Raw genomic sequence first — 17,976 nt, 5'->3', positions numbered from 1 at the left:
GGGCAGGGTCTCACCAAGGTTGGAGTGCACTGGCACAAAGACAGCTCACTGCAGCCTCGACCTTCTGGGTTCAAGCCATTCTCCCACCTCAGCCCTCCAAGTAGCTGGGACCACAGGTACACTCCACCATGCCTGGCTAATTTTTGTATTTTTTGTAGAGATGGGGTTTTGTTATGTTGCCCAATCTGGTCTTGAATTCCTGACTTCAAGTGTTCCTATTGGCCTCCCAAAGTGCTAGGATTACAGGGGCTTTATATTTTGAAATAAGATCTAAGTCACTTTCCCAAAGTTGTAAATTGACAGGTTCTTCAATATATTAGTAATTAATTGGTCAATTGAAATTTAAGATCACATAATATTACAAGTTTAACTCAAAGTGTCTGTTTCTCAAAGAGGACCTCGTTATGAGAATTTTAGGTTATTGTATGGATTTTTTTTTTTTTTTTTTGAGACAGTCTCACTCTCTTCACAGTCGCCAGGCTGTGGAGTGCAGTGGCGCGATCTCGGCTCACTGTAACTTCTGCGTCCCGGGTTCAAGCGATTCTCCTGCCTCAGCCTCCCGAGTAGCTGGGACTACAGGCACCACCGCCACACCCAGCTAATTTTTGTATTTTTAGTAGAGACGTGGTTTCACCATGCTGGCCAGGATGGCCTCGATCTCTTGACCACGTGATCTGCCCGCCTTGGCCTCCCAAAATGCTGGGATTACAGATGTGAGCCACTGTGCCTGGCTGTATGGATTTTTATTCAGCCAATATTCATTTAGCATCCCCTGAAACCAAATATGAATAAGATATTATTCCTGCCTTCTCTCTGTACACACATCTAAGATGGAAGATTTATGTAAATATGCAGAACCTGGAAGATTTAAAAAAAAAAAAGGTAGTAGTGGGGCTTGCATTGCAACAGGGGTTACATCATCACACCTTACAGAACAAGATCTGGAAACTTTTAGTAGTTTGGCCTAAGGGGTGGTGTGTTAAAAGACAACTGCAAAGGTAGGAAGGACCCAAAGTTGGAAAGTTTCCTTGGCCAAGAGATGCTTAGACTTTACTCTGTAGTTAATATGGAACCAGCCACTGGATTTAAGCCAAAGAAGAGCATTGAATTTGCAGTAGCCTTCCTACCTGTTTTAACAGATTCCCTCTATTTGCTGCCAGGATAGTTCTAAAGCATAGAAATTCATGGGAACAGGTGATTTGGGCTTGAACTTTGGATATGGTGAAGATAAAGTAAGGGCACAGATTTAGAAGACAAGTAAAGTCTACAGACGTAATTAACTAAATGCCTTCCATTTGGGTGAGGGTGCTTCTAACCAGAATAAGAAATAGAGGAGGTCTAGAGGCAGAAGATAATGAACTGCCTGTAGGACATCTAATTTGCTTAGAGATTACGGTTGGATATGCTAGGCTGGAATTGGGATTGGCCTGGACCAGAAGTATGTATGTAGCTGTCCATTGAGGTGGTGCTTAAGGCCAGTAAGATCATCCAGGATCAAGTGAGGAGAAAGGTGGACCAAAATACCTGCTAACAGCACATAAAGGCAGACAGACTGCAAAGAAGAAAGCTTAAATGAGCCATGGTGGTGGTAGACAAGCTAGGTCTTTTGAAAAAATGACCACAGCATGCTGCAATGAGGATTAAAGGGATTCCATTGATTTCCATACATTTGGTGACATTTGCCAGAGTTCTGTGGAACGACAACCTGATTGCCATGGATGGGAAAAGGTACTGAGTTTGAGAGTGATGGGTCAGTTTGATCTTCCCAGGAGCCCCAGATATGAAATTATGTTGGTCTTTGGTGATCTCACCCATTTTAAACATTGTGCAGCATTATCCTAAAATGCTTTACAAAGTAATAGCTTTGTAAACATACGTTGAAGCAACCCATGTGATGTTTTGCTTTTAGGGAAAGATACTTTCAGTTGAACAGGGAAATGAAAATGAGAATGGTATTTTTTTAGTGTGGCCTAAAGATACCTACCATTTACTGAGAATTTATGCAAGGCACAGTGCTAAGTATTACATTCTATTTAATCCTTAATAAAAATAAACTGATTTAAGTACTGTTTTATTCCCATCATTACAGATAAAGTTAACTGAGGCAAAGAGATTGTGTAAGTTGCTCATGGTTTCATGGTTAAGTGGTGAAGTCAGGATTCTAACTCTCAGCAATCCAACTCCAGAGCAAGTACTATTCTACCTCTGAGGAGAAATACGAATTTCTGAGTGCTTACTCCACAGTCACGTTTGGAAGAAACTTTTCATTTTGAGTATTTCTTTAACAAGATTAGAATGTCTTTAAACTTGTATAATTAAGCTGATGATATCTTTTAGAGTCCAAATCAGGACCCGTTTAAGATTGAAAGGAGGCATTATTAATAGTTGGCCTAGGCACCGGCTATAAAATGGTGTTTAAGTTGTCTTCAGAAGCAGCATTTTGGGAGTCACATTTACCTCCTCCCAACATCATTATCCTAGATTTTTGCACTCTTAGAATGGAAAGGACACATGAGTTTACATGCTAACGTTAGGACCCATAATAGTGGTTGAAACAGGTGATGAATTATCACAGTAAAGCTGTGTACATGAAATGAATCAGAAAATGGAAATGACAGAGAAAGGGGAAATTCCTGTTTTTAAGCCTTAGTGATGTTTGCTGAGTTTTTCTCAAAATAAGTAGTGGCAAGTGAAAAAAAAAAATGTAAGAAAAAAGTGAGCAAGAATATAATATTCACAGTGTAAAGATTTTATTAATATGCATTTTCCTAAACTCTTGGTCCAACTGCAATTTACCCATGTAAGATGGGAATCTGATGTAACATATTCAAAATAAGATTTTTAAATGTGTCAATTTGAAAAAAAATGTAGTCACTGTTTTCTCAGGATTTTAAAACCATTTAGTGCCATGTAGTTTACTTCCAAGTGATTAAGCATGTTTTAATATATAAACCAACAAAGATTTCTAATGAACATAAGGACTATGCTAATGTATTTAAATTATAACTGTGTGTGAGAGAAAGATGACTTCAGATAGATTCGAGGTATGGTTAACACAAAGCAATACTCTGAACCACACCTTCTTTCAAAAATGCCCAGATATAACATCTAAAGAGAATGGAGAAAAGAGGAAAAAGTGAATACACTGATTTTGGAGGCCTATATAGTTTATCGTAGTTAAGCATTAACTTCAACTCACTGCTTTGTGGAAGAAAAATACAGTTGACAGACTGAAACTAAGAATGTTATCTTTAGAAAACTAGATACAAATGATTTAAATGCTATTATCTTTCTATGAAATGTAGTCATTGGATGCAACTTTTAAGATAACTGTAGAGAGGAATCTGTTTAATAAATGGGAATCAGTACCCAGATCTATAATCAGCAAGATTTTCTGGGCTAAGGTACTTAAAACATTTGGGTAGAGGAGGGCAAGTTCAAAACTACATGAGGTACTGATGCATCAAACATTTCAGGAAAAAAAAAACACCTACCAGAGATTTGAAAATACACTGCTGTGTACAAAACCTGTATAGTTTAAAAATATTGGTGAACCTGCAAGTTATATGGCATTCTAGATCAGATGGAGTTGTTTGTAGTCTATGCATTATAATTTCTCTTAAGACTGTCTCCATCTCCATCTGCTTCTCCGGAAAAGGTCAGTCTGCTGAAATTTTCATGAATAAGAGTCCATGGAAGAGCTGTGTGTCTAACAGCAGGTAATCTAGCTAACCTGGAAAGGCCACGAGATGCTAGCATTCTGAAACTTGCCTTTTAGGCTTGCTTCCACCTCTGTCTGGTTCCCTTTCCTCACTTCCTTTTATCTTACCTTTTTATCCCCTCTTCCCTCCCAATTCAGCTCTCCAGTTATTCCCATTAAATAATCATGACAGAATATTTAAATTTTTATTTGAGCTTTTAATCTTAATTTCTATAAACTTTGTATTGAAATTTGACATGCATAAAGTGCACAAATCATAAGAGTACAGCTTGAGTTACTGCAAAGCCAACACCCACGTAACCAGCCATATAAAGAAATAGAACATTACCAGTGCCCCACGGGCCCGCTTCTTCATCCTTCCTATGACTATGCCTTCTACAAAGGTAATGTCAGCCTGGCCTCTAAGACCAGAAATTATTTTTACCATTTTTGAACTTTACATACCATATGTATTCATTTGCTTCTGGCTTCTTTTATATTTGCTTTCTCTTCACATTTTATAGATAAACACATTTTTTTTTTTATTTTCACAGAACCATTTAAAAGTTGGTTGCAGACTTCATGTTGCTTGCCCCTAAATATTCAACATGCACATTGTGAAAATGCAGAAGCTAAAAATGTAATTACATATCTAAGAGTAATTCCAATGTCAAATATTCAGTTCAAATGAAAATCTCAATTGTCCTCAAAATTGTCTGTTAGGCTTTTTTGTTTTTTTAGAGCTAAGATCCAATCAAGACAGGTGCATTGTATTTTGTTTTTATTTCTGTTTAGTCTCTTTTAATCCACTGACCCTTTTTTAGAAAAAAAACAAAACATTGACTTAAGAGTCCAGGACAGTGTCTTTTTCGAGACTGTCCTGCATTCTGTATTTGTCTTACTGTTTCCTCGTGGTGTCATTTAACTTAGGTGAGGTTTCATATAGATGATGTTGTATACCTTATATTTGTGTCCCATCAGGAGGCACATTATGTCAGATTGTCTCACTGTTTGTGATGTTGTTTGATCATTTGGTCAAGGTAGTGACTGCTAGATATTTCCACCATACAGGTACATTTTTCACTTTCTGAATAGGTAGTTATGAGGGTGATACTTTGGCACCATGCAAATATCCTGTTCTCAACAAGATTTTACTTAGTATTTTAACCCACTGATCATTTTTGGCTGAATTGGGGGTTGAAAAATGCTAATTTTCTTTCTTTTTGTTTTTTTTTTTTTTTTTGATGGAGTCTTCCTCTGTCACCCAGACTGGAGTGCAGTGGCATGATCTCAGCTCACTGAAACCTCCGCCTCCTGGGTTCAAGGGATTCTTCTGCCTTAGCCTCCTGAGTAGCTGGGCTTACAGGCGTATGCCACCACGCCTGGCTAATTTTGGTATGGTTAGTAGAGATGGGGTTTCACCATCCTGGCCATGCTGGTCTCGAATTCCTGACCTCATGATCCACCCGCCTCGGCCTCCCGAAGTGCTGGGATTACAGGCGTGAGCCACTTCACCTGGCTGAAAATGCTAATTTTCTAATTACATTGTTCTAGCTATGTTAGCTAGTACTCTTCTCTAAAGAAGAGTATTATTTTTCTTCTCTGACTTATTCTCTATTACCATAAACTCACGGATTTTTGAATGTTTTACCATCAATTACAGTCATTACACTTTTTTTGATGCTCAAATTGTCTCAAGCTGGTTTCTGTGTCGACACTTCTGACACACCCCTCATCAGTCTATCAGCTAGTTTTGCTGGAAGGTGCCTCAGGCTTTCTCACCTTCTGTTTTCCCTGCCTCAGCCCTGGGATCATTTCTCAAAGAATCTTGATTTTATTTCCTTTTTTTTTTTTAAGTGTAAAAAGGTATTTAGAATCCAAGGTCTGTGTGCTAAGTGTGTGTATTGCTACTGTGGTATCATTGTTTCTAATCCTTTTTTTTTTTTTTTTTTTTTTTGTAGACAGCTTTTATTTTTAAAAATTGAGGTTGAGTGCAGTGGTTCACGCCTGTAATCCCAGCACTTTGGGAAGCCTAGGCAGGCGGATCGCTTGAGCCCAGGAGTTCAAGAGCAGTCTGAGAAACATGGTGAAACCTCATCTTTACACAAAATAAAAAAAAAATTAAAAATTAGCTGGGCATGGTGGTATGTGCCTGTAGTTCCAGCTACTCAGGAGGCTGAGGCAGGAGGACTGCTTGAGCCCAGGAGGCAGAGGTTGCAGTGAGCTGAGATCGTGTCACTGCCCTCCAGCCTGAGTGACAGAGTGAGACTCTATATCATAAAAATAAAAAGTGAAATGAATTGAGTTCATATTGGTATTTTAAATTCGCATTTGATGTTACAGGTTTTTCTTTTCTATTTTTCTCCTCTTACGTGCAAAGTCTTGGTTCCTAATAACATGAATTTTTAATTTGTTATTCTATAATAAATATAAATGTTGAAATTACAATACCTAATATTATTACCAACCATAAACCTACTGATATTTGAGATTTCTCTGCAATTGTTTGGTTGTTAGAATATATACCACTAAGGATGAAACACTGTGTTCAAAAGTTACTTACAATTTTCTTTTGTCTGTGTGGTTATGTTACCACTTTGATATTCACTTTCGTTTAAATTTTTTTTCTACCTTATGTTTGGCTTTTTTCTATTGATTTAACTTTATTTTCAAAATATATAACATTTGTGTGGTTCAAAATGCAAAATTATATTAAAAGGTACTTTCAGAGAAGACTTGCCCTTTCACCTTCAAATTGCCTTCACCTCCCATCTGTAGGTAACCATTTACAACTCATTAGGAAAGTTCCTTTCCATTCTCTTTTCCAAAAGTAAATTTGTACATATAGTCTTATTTCTCCTTTTTTACACAAGATGTAGCATGCTGTATATGTTGACACCTTGATTTTTTTCATTGACTGTATCCTAAAAAGCCACACGACAATTCATTGGTGCTTCTTTGTTGTGTGCATGTACCATTTCCTAATGATGGACATTTGGGGTGTTTGCAATCTTCTGCTATTTCAAATAATGTTGCAATGACTTATACCTACATTGTTTTGTGTTTGTGGAGGTATATCTTCCAGGTAGAGTCCTAGAAGTTTGATTGGTAGGCCAAAAGGTAAGTGCAGATATAGTTTAGCTCAATACTGCCCTTCATAGATGTATGCTTTGCGCTCACCCCAGCAATGTGTGAACGTGACTACTTTTCCCACAGCCTTGACAGCAGACTGTATTATGAAACATTTGGATTTTTGCAAATGTGATAGGTGAAAATGGAATCTTAGGATAGTTTTAATTTGCATTTCTCTTATTACTAAGGTTGAATATCTTTCCATATATTTAAAGATCTGTTTTTTAAACTTCATCTTTTTTTAATGACGTATGGTTACGTACAGTAAGCTGAACAGATCTTAAGTGTACAGTTTGATGAGTTTTGACAAATGAATACACTTGTGTAATCTTTATCCCCCTCAAAAAATGCATTGCCATCGCCCTAGAACGTTCCCTTGTGTCTCTTTTTATTCTATCTCCTTCCTCCCCTGCCCCTGGAGGAAATCGCTTTTCTGATTCCTATACCTATGGATTAATTTTGCTATTCTTACAACTCTTAAAATGGCAGCATGGAAAATGTACTTTTTTATCTTTGACTCCTTTCACCTAGCAGAATGTTTTTGACATTCATAATTTATAATGATGTGTGCTTACTGAGTTAACCCTTTCTTGCACATGCCACCCGCCACAAATTTGGATATGGTATCTTTTCATCTTCATTTATTTTATAATACTTTGTAATTTCTTCCTTGATTTCCTTTTTCACACATAAATGATTTAAAAGTGTGTTATTTAGCTTACAAATGTTTAAGAACTTTCAAGATATTTTTCTTACTGGTTTCTAATTTAATTCCATTGCTGTCAGAGAATATATTTTGTATGTCTTGAATCCTGTCTTTGATTTCACTAAATTCTACTTCCACAGTGTCTAATTTGCTCTTAATCCCATCCAGTTGTTTATTTATATCTCAAGCACCATAATTTTATCTCTGCATGTTGAATTTGAATCATTTTAATATCTTCCATGTCTCCTCCTTTCCTCTCCTTTCTTGAACGTATGCAATATAAGTTAATAATGCTTTCAAAGTCCTTGTATACTCATTCTGTCATTGAAATAATTTCTAGGCATTTTTGAATGCCTTTTCTTCTCATTATAGGTCAGATTTTCCTGTTTCTTTACATGCCTGATAACTTTTTATTTAATGCCGAACTGTGCAAATTTTATGTTGTTGGGTTCTAGATACTGTTTGATTTCCATAAATATCCTTGGACTTGTTTCTAGGATGCAGTTAAGTTTCTTGGAAACAGTTTGAACATTTCAGGTCTTGCTTTTAAGCTTTGTGAGGTGAGACCAGAGCAATATATAATCAAGTTCAAATTTTGTCCCACTACTGGAGTAGAATCATTCAGAGTACTCTACCAGATACCATGTGATTTATGAGGTTTTGCCAATTCAGTTAGGGAGAAGAGCAAATATTATTGGCTGAGTTAGCTCCAGGTATTTATTCCTCTAATTTTATAGAGTGGCTCCCCTCTCCCCTACTCATCCTGGCCCCAAGTAGTTTCTTCAACTCATACAAATCCTTTGTGGAAGACTTGAATCATAGACAAATCTCAAGAGCTACTGTTCTGCACATCTCTATTTAGTACCCTGCCCTGTGAATCTGTAGCTGTCTTGGCCCCCTTGAGTTCTTAGCTCTGTCTCTTAAACTCAAGGAAACCACAGAGCTTTGTTTGGGTTCTCTCTCCCTGGGCTACAGCCTAGAAACTCTATACAAACAATAACCTGGGGCGTACTTTGTTTTTTTCCCATTTCTCAGTGATCACAGTCTTGTGATGCCAGTTTTCCAATGTCTGAAAACCATTGCTTTATATATTTTGTCCAGTTTTTTACTTAAGGCAAGAAGGTAAATAAGTCCTGCTATTCCATGTTTACTGGAAGCAGAAATATCTGTTTTTAAATATGGAACTATCTGCCTCGATATTTTTAAGTTTGTTGGATATTATTTTGTTTGTATTATTTAGTACCTCCATACAATGCTAAATATTCATGCTCTTATATTTCAAACATACTGTTAACAACCAACCTTAACTTGCATCAGCTAGGTTTATTTTTAAGACTTCAGATTGATGTTTCCTTAGGGGACAGTCATGGGGAGATGTTGCTCAAAGGGTACAAAGTTTCAGTTAGGTAGGATGATTAAGTTCTGCAGGTCTAGTGTACAGCACGGTGACTATTGTATATTCGAAGTTTGCTAATAGTAGATCTTAAATGTTCTTATCTCCCTTTCACTCACACACACACCTACACACACACAATGTGAGGTGATAGATATGTTAATTAGCTTGATTGTGGTAATCATTTCACAGTACACATATATCAAAACATCTTCACAATAGCCAAGATTTAGAATCAACCTTCTACTCTCTATCTGCAAGGGTTCAATTGTTTTGATTCTTAGATCCCACAAATGAGTGAGAACATGCGACGTTTGTCTTTCTGTGCCTGGCTTATTTCACTTAACATAGTGATCTCCAGTTCCATCCCTGTTGTTGCAGATGACAGGATCTCTTTCTTTTTAGTGGCTGAATAGTACTCTGTTGTGTCTATATGTATCACATTTTCTTTATCAATTTGTCTGCTAATTTATTAGTAATAGGTTTAAACTGGGAACAACCAAAATGTTCTGCAATGACTGAATGCATAAGCAATAATTGGTATCTCCATATGACAGAATTCTACTCAGCAAGAAAAACGAACAAAGTACAGATAGAACGTGGATAAACCTCAAAAACATGCCAAGTGAAAGAAGCTAGATCCAAACGAGTGCACACTGTATTATTCCATTTATGTGAAGTTCAAGAACAGGAAAAACTAATCTGTAGCACGAGAATCCAGAATTACTGTTACCTTTGTTGGAGATGGGAGGAGACACAGTATTGACTGGGAAGTTGCATGGAAGACATTTCTTGAGGAATGGAAATGTTCTATATCTTCATTGTATGTGTGTGTGTGTGTATGAAAAATTCATCAGACTCTATACTGAAGAAGTACACTTGTTATGGTGTCTAATTTATACCTCAATTAAAAGAAGGAGAAGAAAAGAAAGAAGAGGAGTAGGAAGTGGGAAATTAAGCCATCAATAAACCCAACAAAGCACAAAACAAGGCTAGCAGGATCTGCCATGCAGGCTTATTCTCTCTGCAGGGGGGAGACAGGCAGCTGTAGCGTGGCGCGCCTGTGAATGGAGCCAGTGTTCTGGGCTCAGAGGCCTTGCTTGGCTGCTTCCTGCTGGTGCCTGTGCAGAGTTCGCCCAAGGCTGGGGGGAGGACGGCTTGACTTGATCTTGCGGCAGGACTGGCTCTAACAGGCCACAGGCTCCTCAGCCACCAGAAACGGTTATCAGACGGTCTTTCTGGGAAGACAGATAATTTTGTAAAAATTACAGGAGCTTTTGCCAACAGCATTTCGGCCTCTTAACTTTTTGGCAGCTGCTTCAGGAGCATCACAGAGCCGGCTGAAACAGTTTCCAGAGCACAACAGAGTGGGCATTAATCCCACAGATTTGCTGCCAAACAGGGAGGAAAAATGGCAACTTAAAAAAAGACAAAGAAATAGTAGTTGGAGGCTGAGACTGCTTTAATGCAGGGCCAGAATATCTCCCAAAGCCACAGCTGAGTTCTGTGTTGGGTGCAGTGTCCTATTCTCAGAGGACTTGGCCCTTCTGATTTTCTATTTATTTATTTATTTTTATTATACTTTCATTGCTGGGGTACATGTGCAGATCTTGCAGGATTGTTACATAGGTATACACATGGCATGGTGGTTTGCTGCCTCCATCCCCCCATCACCTACATTAGGTATTTCTCCCAATGTTGTCCCTCCCCAATCTCCCCATCTCCCTCTATCCCTCCCCTAGCTCCCCACCCCCAACAGACCCCAGTGTGTGATGCTCCCCTCCCTGTGTCCATGTGTTCTCATTGTTCAGCACCCACCCATGAGTGAGAACATGCGGTGTTTGGTTTTCTGTTCCTGTATCAGTTTGTTGAGAATGATGTTTTCCAGATTTATCCATGTCCCTACAAAGGACACGAACTCATCGTTTTTAATGGCTGCATAGTATTCCATGGTGTATATGTGCCACATTTTCTTTATCCAGTCTATCATTGATGGGCATTTGGGTTGGTTCCACATCTAGGCTATTGTAAACAGTGCCACAATGAACATATGTGTGCATGTGTCTTTATAATAGAATGATTTATAATCCTTTGGGTATATACTTAGTAATGGGATTGCTGGGTCAAATGGTATTTCTATTTCTAGATCCTTGAGGAATCTCCACACTGTCTTCCACAGTGGTTGAACTAATTTGCACTCTCACCAACAGTGTAAAAGTGTTCCTATTTCTCCATATCCTCTCCAGCATCTGTTGGCTCCAGATTTTTTAATGATAGCCATTCTAATTGGTGTGAGATGGTATCTCAATGTGGTTTTGATTTGCATGTCTCTAATGACCAGTGATGATGAGCATTTTTTCATGTTTCTTGGCCGCACAAATGTCTTATTTTGAAAAGTGCTTGTTCATATCCTTCACCCACTTTTTGATGGGGTTGTTTATTATCTTGTAAATTTGTATTAGTTCTTTGTAGATTCTGGATATTAGCCCTTTGTCAGATGGTAGCTTGCAAAAATCTTTTCCCATTCTGTTGGTTGGCAGTTCACTCTAATGACAGTTTCTTTTGCTGTGCAGAAGCTCTTACGTTTCATTAGATTCCATTTGTCTATTTTCGCTTTTGTTGCCATTGCTTTTGGTGTTTTTTTTTCGTTTTTTTTTTTTTAGAAAGAAAGAAAAAGAATAAAGAAGAAGAGGAAAAAGGAAGAGAAAGAGAGAGAGAGAATGGGAGTATTGCTTTCTTGCCCAGGCTAGAATGCAGTTTAGTAATGGGTATTAAAAACCTCTTTTATACCAATAATTATACTTGATGTAAACAGGAAGGAATAAGGGAAGAAAATAACAAACGAACAGCCAACCAATATTTCATTTAAACCTATGAAATGCTATGCGATTACTGAGAAGTGATTTACTTCCAATTATGTAGTCACTTTTGGAATAGGTGTGATATGTGCTAGTGGTCAGCCACCTTGGATCTCTCTCTCTGTTCGCTTTTGGTGTTTTAGTCATGAAGTCCTTGCCTATGCCTATGTCCTAAATGGTATTGCCTAGGTTTTCTTCTAGGATTTTTATGGTGTTAGGTCTTATGTTTAAATCTTTAATCCATCTGGAGTTAATATTTTTATAATGTGTAAGGAAGGGGACCAGTTTCAGCTTTCTGCACATGGCTAGCCAGTTTTCCCAACACCATTTATTAAACGGGGAATCCTTTTCCCATTGCTTGTTTTTGTCAGGTTTGTCAAAGATCAGATGGTTGTAGATGTGTGGTGTTACTTCCTAGGCCTCTGTTCTGTTCCATTGGTCTATATCTCTGTTTTGGTACCAGTACCATGCTGTTTTGATTACTGTAGCCTTGTAGTACAGTTTGAAGTCAGGTAGCATGATGCCTCCAACTTTGTTCTTTTTGCTTAGGATTGTCTTGGTTATGTGGGCTCTTTTTTGGTTCCATATGAAGTTTAAGATGGTTTTTTCCAGTTCTGTGAAGAGGGCCAATGGTAGCTTGATGGGGATAGCATTGAATCTATAAATTACTTTGGGCAGTATGGCCATTTTCACAATATTGATTCTTCCTACCCATAAGCATGGAATGTTTTTCCATCTGTTTGTGTCCTCTCTTATTTCCTTGAGCAGGTTTGTAGTTCTTGAAGAGTTCCTTCACATCCTTTGTTAGTTGTATTTCTAGGTTTTTTATTCTCTTTGTAGCAACTGTGAATGGGAGTTTGCTCATGATTTGGCTCTCTGTTAGTCTGTTATTGATCTATAGGAATGCTTATGATTTCTGCACGTTGATTTTGTATCCTGAGAGTTTGATGAAGTTGCTTATCAGTTTAAGGAGATTTTGGGCTGAGATGATAGGATCTTCGAAATATACAATCAAGTCGTCTGCAAATAGAGGCAATTTGACTTCCTCTTTTCCTAATTGAATACCCTTTATTTTTTTTCTTGCCTAATTGCTTTTGCTAGAAATTGCTTGAATAGGAGTGGTGAGAGAGGGCACTCTTATCTAGTGTCAGTTTTCAGAGGGAATGCTTCCAGTTTTTGCCCATTCAGTATGATATTGGCTGTGGATTTGTTATAAATAGCTTTGATTATTTTGAGATACATTCCATTGATACCTAGTTTATTGAGAGTTTTTAACATAAAGGGCTGTTGAATTTTGTCTAAGGCCTTGTCTGCATCTATTGAGATCGTCATGCGGTTTTTGTGATTGGTTCTGTTTATGTGATTGATTACGTTTATAGATTTGCATATGTTGAACCAGCCTTGCATCCCTGGGACATAGCCTACTTGATCATGGTGGATAAGCTTTTCGATGTCCTGTTGCATTCAGTTCACCAGGATTTTATTGAAGATTTTTGCATCAATGTTCATCATGGATATTGGCATGTAATTTTCTTTTTTAGTTGTCTCTCTGTCTGGTTTTGGTATCAGGATGATGTTGGTCTCATAAAATGAGTTACAGAGGGTTCCCTCTTTTTGTATTATTTGGAATCGTTTCAGAAGGAATGGTACCAGCTCCTCTTTGTACATATGGTAGAATTTGGCTGTGAACCCGTCTGGACCTGGACTTTTTTTGGTTGGTAGGCTATTCATTGCTGCCTGAACCTCAGATCTTATTATTGGTCTATTCAGGGATTCAACTTCTTCCTGATTTAGTCTTGGGAGGGCGTAAGTGTCCAGGAATTTATCATCTGTTTCTTCTACATTTACTGGTTTATGTACATAGAGGTGTTTGTAGTAATCTCTGATGGTAGTTTGTATTTCTATGGAATCAGTGGTGATATCTCCTTTATCATTTTTATTGCATCTATTCGATTCTTCTCTCTTTTATTAGTCTGGCTAGCAGTCTATCTATTTTGTTGATCTTTTCAAAAAGCAGCTTCTGGCTTTATTGATTTTTTTAAGGGTTTTTTGTGTTTCTATCTCTTTCAGTTCTGCTCTGATTTTAGTTATTTATTGTCTTCTGCTACCTTTTGAATTTGTTTGATCTTGCTTCTCTAGTTTTTTTAAATTATGACGATAGGGTGTCAATTCTGGATCTTTCCTCACTTCTCATGTGGTCATTTAGTGCTATAAATTTCCCTCTAGACACTGCTTTAAATGTGTCCCTGATTTTCTAAACCATAGATGAGGAAGAATTATTGGGAACACAGTTCTCAATCTTTCTCCCCTCCGCTTTCCTCCATCCTGCCACATTCCTAGTTCCCACCAACACTTGCGTTACTTGGTTGCTCCATGTACATTGAGCTATATGTTCAATGAGAAGACATCATCTGTTCCCTTACGTTCAGCCTAGAGTTGTCTCTGCTTCTGTTTGATTCCTCCTGTTGGTCCTAATGGTGTGATGGCAAGTTGGATTTCTCTCTCCCTCTGTTTTTCCCTCCTTCTCTCCCATTTCATACATTCAACATGTATTTTTCAAACATCTATTCATGAAAAGCTCTATTGTGGACATCTGTGTGGACAATTACTCTTAATAGAACAGTAAGCAAAAATTGTCCATATGCAACCTAAACAAAAATTACTTATATATAAGTATTATCAGTCTTACCCCCTCCTTTTTTCTATGAATACACAAAGGCAATATAAACTCTAGTTCCCCATACAAGATGATATGGTTAGGCTGTGTCCCCACTCAAATCTCATCTTGAATTGTAGCTCCCATAATTCCCACATGTTGTGGGAGGGACCTGGTGGGAGATAACTGAATCATGAGGGCAGTTTCCCCCATATGGTTCTCATGGTAGTGGATAAGTCTCATGAGATCTGATGATTTTATAAGGGGTTTCCCCTTTCACTTGGCTCTCGTTCTCTTGTCTGCTGCCATGTAAGATGTGCCTTTTGCCTTCTGCCATGATTGTGAGGCCTCCCCAGCCACGTGGAACTGTGAGTCCATTAAACCTCTTTTTCTTTATAAATTACCCACTCTCAGGTATGTCTTTATCAGCAGCATGAAAATGGACTAATAATACGTAAGTCATGACTCTAAGAACCAGCACACTATCAAATGGAAATCCAGGAAAAGCAGGCTTCAGATTTAAGACTGAAGCAAATAAAAGGAATGATCAATGGGAAAATCATTTTTTTCCAGCTTTCATTTTTAGTTACCCAGTTTCTGAAATTCTTCTGAAACTTTGTGTCATTGTAGTTTTTTTTTTCAGTTCCTGGGACTTGAAAATAAACATCAAAACTGGTTCAGATTTTTTTTTTTAATTTGCCATTATGAAGGCATGCAAAACAATTCTATCAGGTTTTATCTCAGTATGAAAAAATAGTGATTATTACTGCCTCAGATGAAGTCTGTCTCAATGTCAAGGCTAAGGTCTTGGTCAGGTCTTCATTGGCCAAACCGTCGTGAGTATGGCTGCTTTTTTCTCATAAGGGAGAAATTCCCATGCTTCAAAAATGTCTTTTTTTTTTTTCATAATAAAAGCAATACATCTGGATGACTTTCATTTTTTTCTTAGACCATGTTGACATTTTTCTATAATAAACACATATTAATATTATTAAAAGTATTTTTTGGCTGGGTGCAATGGCTCATGTCTGTAATCCCAGAATTTTGGGAGGTTGCAGCAGGAGGATCACTTGAGTCCAGGAGTAAGAGACCAGCCCAGTCAACAAAGCAAAACCTTGTCTCTTCTCTCTCTCTCTCTCTCTCTCTCTCTCTCTCTCTCTATATATATATATATATATATATATATATATATATGTATTTAGACCTCACAATCTAAAACTGAACCTAATTGGCAATAATATATATATTGCTCCAAAAGAAATACTTGTTAAACACAGAAGAGTAAACATGATTTTTAAAGAATCAAAAGCCACATGATCCAAATCCAACCACTGTTAATATTTCAGTATCTTTCCTTCCATTCTTATTTCTGTGCAAAACTATTTATTGAAACAAAAGAGAAGTCAAACATAAGAAACAAAACGAAAAGAGCTTGACATCTGTAGAACATTTTGCGACCTGTTGATTTCACTTAGCATTTGGTCATAAGCATTTTCTCATAGCATTATAACTTCCCTAAAAGAAAGAAGTATTCTAATTTCGTTGTATATATAATTGTGTGGATACCACTATAATTACTTAGCCATTTCTCCACTCTTGGGAATGTAAATTATTTACAACTCTTTATTATCTAAAATAATGATGTGATTATAATTTCAATGCACAAATCTCCTGTTTATTTTATTTGAAAAGTTTTTGGTGTTGCATTTACAAAATTTTTTTTAGCAAAGTTATAGATAATATATAGTCTAGAGAGACATACAGATCTGCAGTGTTTGTTGCAAACCCCAGCAATCTCTCATCTCTCCTTCACCATTTGTCTTGCCTCACAGCCTCTTTTAGCTAATTATGTTGGGTGCTTACTGCCACTTTTCTAAATAACGGGTTTGAAGGAAACTTCTCAATTTTTTTCCGTTGTAGGCATTATCTATTGAATCTCCCCAGGGAAGATGATTTGTTTAGCTTTATTTTTCTTCTCCCTGGCCCCCTCTTCCCATGCACATCCTTCCCATACTCCCAATATCAATATATCATTATTTGGTTAAATCAGTATGTTGTGTTTAAATAACTATGGTTATGTCAACACCATTCAAAGCTGGGCCATGAGGTCTACAAGGCCCACTTTTTCTTTCCTGCTTAAATGTTTGTTTCTCAGAAGTTCTTGTGTTGTTTGTGCCTTACTTGGTTTTCTATGTAGTTATCATTAATTCAAATCCAAATTCTTTGCCAGTTGTCTAAATCTTCTCTCAAAAAAGTTAGATATAGGTTGGGCATGGTTCACGCCTATAATCACAGCACTTTGGAAGGCTGATGCGGGAGGACTGCTTGAGGCCAGCCTGGGCAACAGAGCAAGAGCCCATCTCTACAAAAAATTAAAAAATTAGTTGGGCTTGATGGTGTGTGCCTGTGGTCCCAGCTAGTCAGGAGGCTGAGACAGGAGGATTCTTTGAGCCTAGGAATTTGAGGTTGCAGTGAGCTACGATCACACCATTGTACTGTAGCATGGGGGATAGAGCTAGACCCTGTCTCTATAACAAACAAACAAACAAATAAAACATTCAGATAGATTGGGTTTTTAAAGGTTTCATCTTCCTGAAGGAATGAATCTTTTTCTTTCTTTTTTTTTTTTTTTGAGAACTGTCAATGGATTACTTTATTTCATATAAAACTTACATTGAAAGAAGAGGTTGAAAAGTCAAGTATACTTGATTTGCACACACTTGCCAAGTCTCACGGGATTCAACCACTCTTGAAGCCTTCTGACCTGCTCCCCTGTGGACTGGGGGGCCCATGCCTGGTACACAGCTGTTTCCTTGGATCCCATTTCCGTCTCTCCTGTATTGGATCCCTTATTTCCTACAACTCAGGCCTCCTTTACCTTGGTCTACTGCACTCTTTTGATAGAGCATATCTTCCAGTATCCTTAGCAATCCTTCCTAAGATAGGATGCTTGGAAACAAAAATATTTGAGAACTTACATGTCTGAAATTGATAGCATAGATATAACATTGATTGATAATTTGCTTGGGAAAGTGAATTCAAGGTTGAAAATAATTTTCATTCAGAATTTTGAAGTCATTGTCTTTTGGCTTCTAGTGATTTTGACACCCGCCCCCCACCAAGTCCCTGCCACATCTATTGTGATGGGAATTCCAAAAGTCCTTCCAATGGAAACACTAATGGCCTTTAATTATGGGAAATTGAATTTTCTTGTTGATTATTTCCTACTGTCTGTGTCTGTACGTTTGTATCTCTGTGTTTGAGTATGTGTGTCTGTGTGTGTCTTTGATGTTTATGTGTCTTTGTGCCTGTGTCACTGTGTGGTGTCTGTGTCTATGTACACACCTATGTCAGTGTGTGTTTGTCACTGTGTTTGCGTTTGTCACTGTGTGTGTGTGTTTGGAACTCCTATTATTCAGACTAATTCTGTAATTATTTTTTCCTCTTGCCTTTAGACTGACTTTTTGCTCTACTTTCTGGGAGTTTTCCCACTGGTCAAACCTGGGAAAATTTGGAGCATCAAAATAAATG

Source organism: Aotus nancymaae, unplaced genomic scaffold (assembly GCF_030222135.1).
Source record: "Aotus nancymaae isolate 86718 unplaced genomic scaffold, 86718_ANA_hifiasm-v0.15.2.pri h1tg000058l, whole genome shotgun sequence".
Taxonomy (NCBI): domain Eukaryota; kingdom Metazoa; phylum Chordata; class Mammalia; order Primates; family Aotidae; genus Aotus; species Aotus nancymaae.
The sequence above is the reverse complement of the archived record's forward strand: the minus strand, read 5'-3'. Positions refer to the sequence as shown.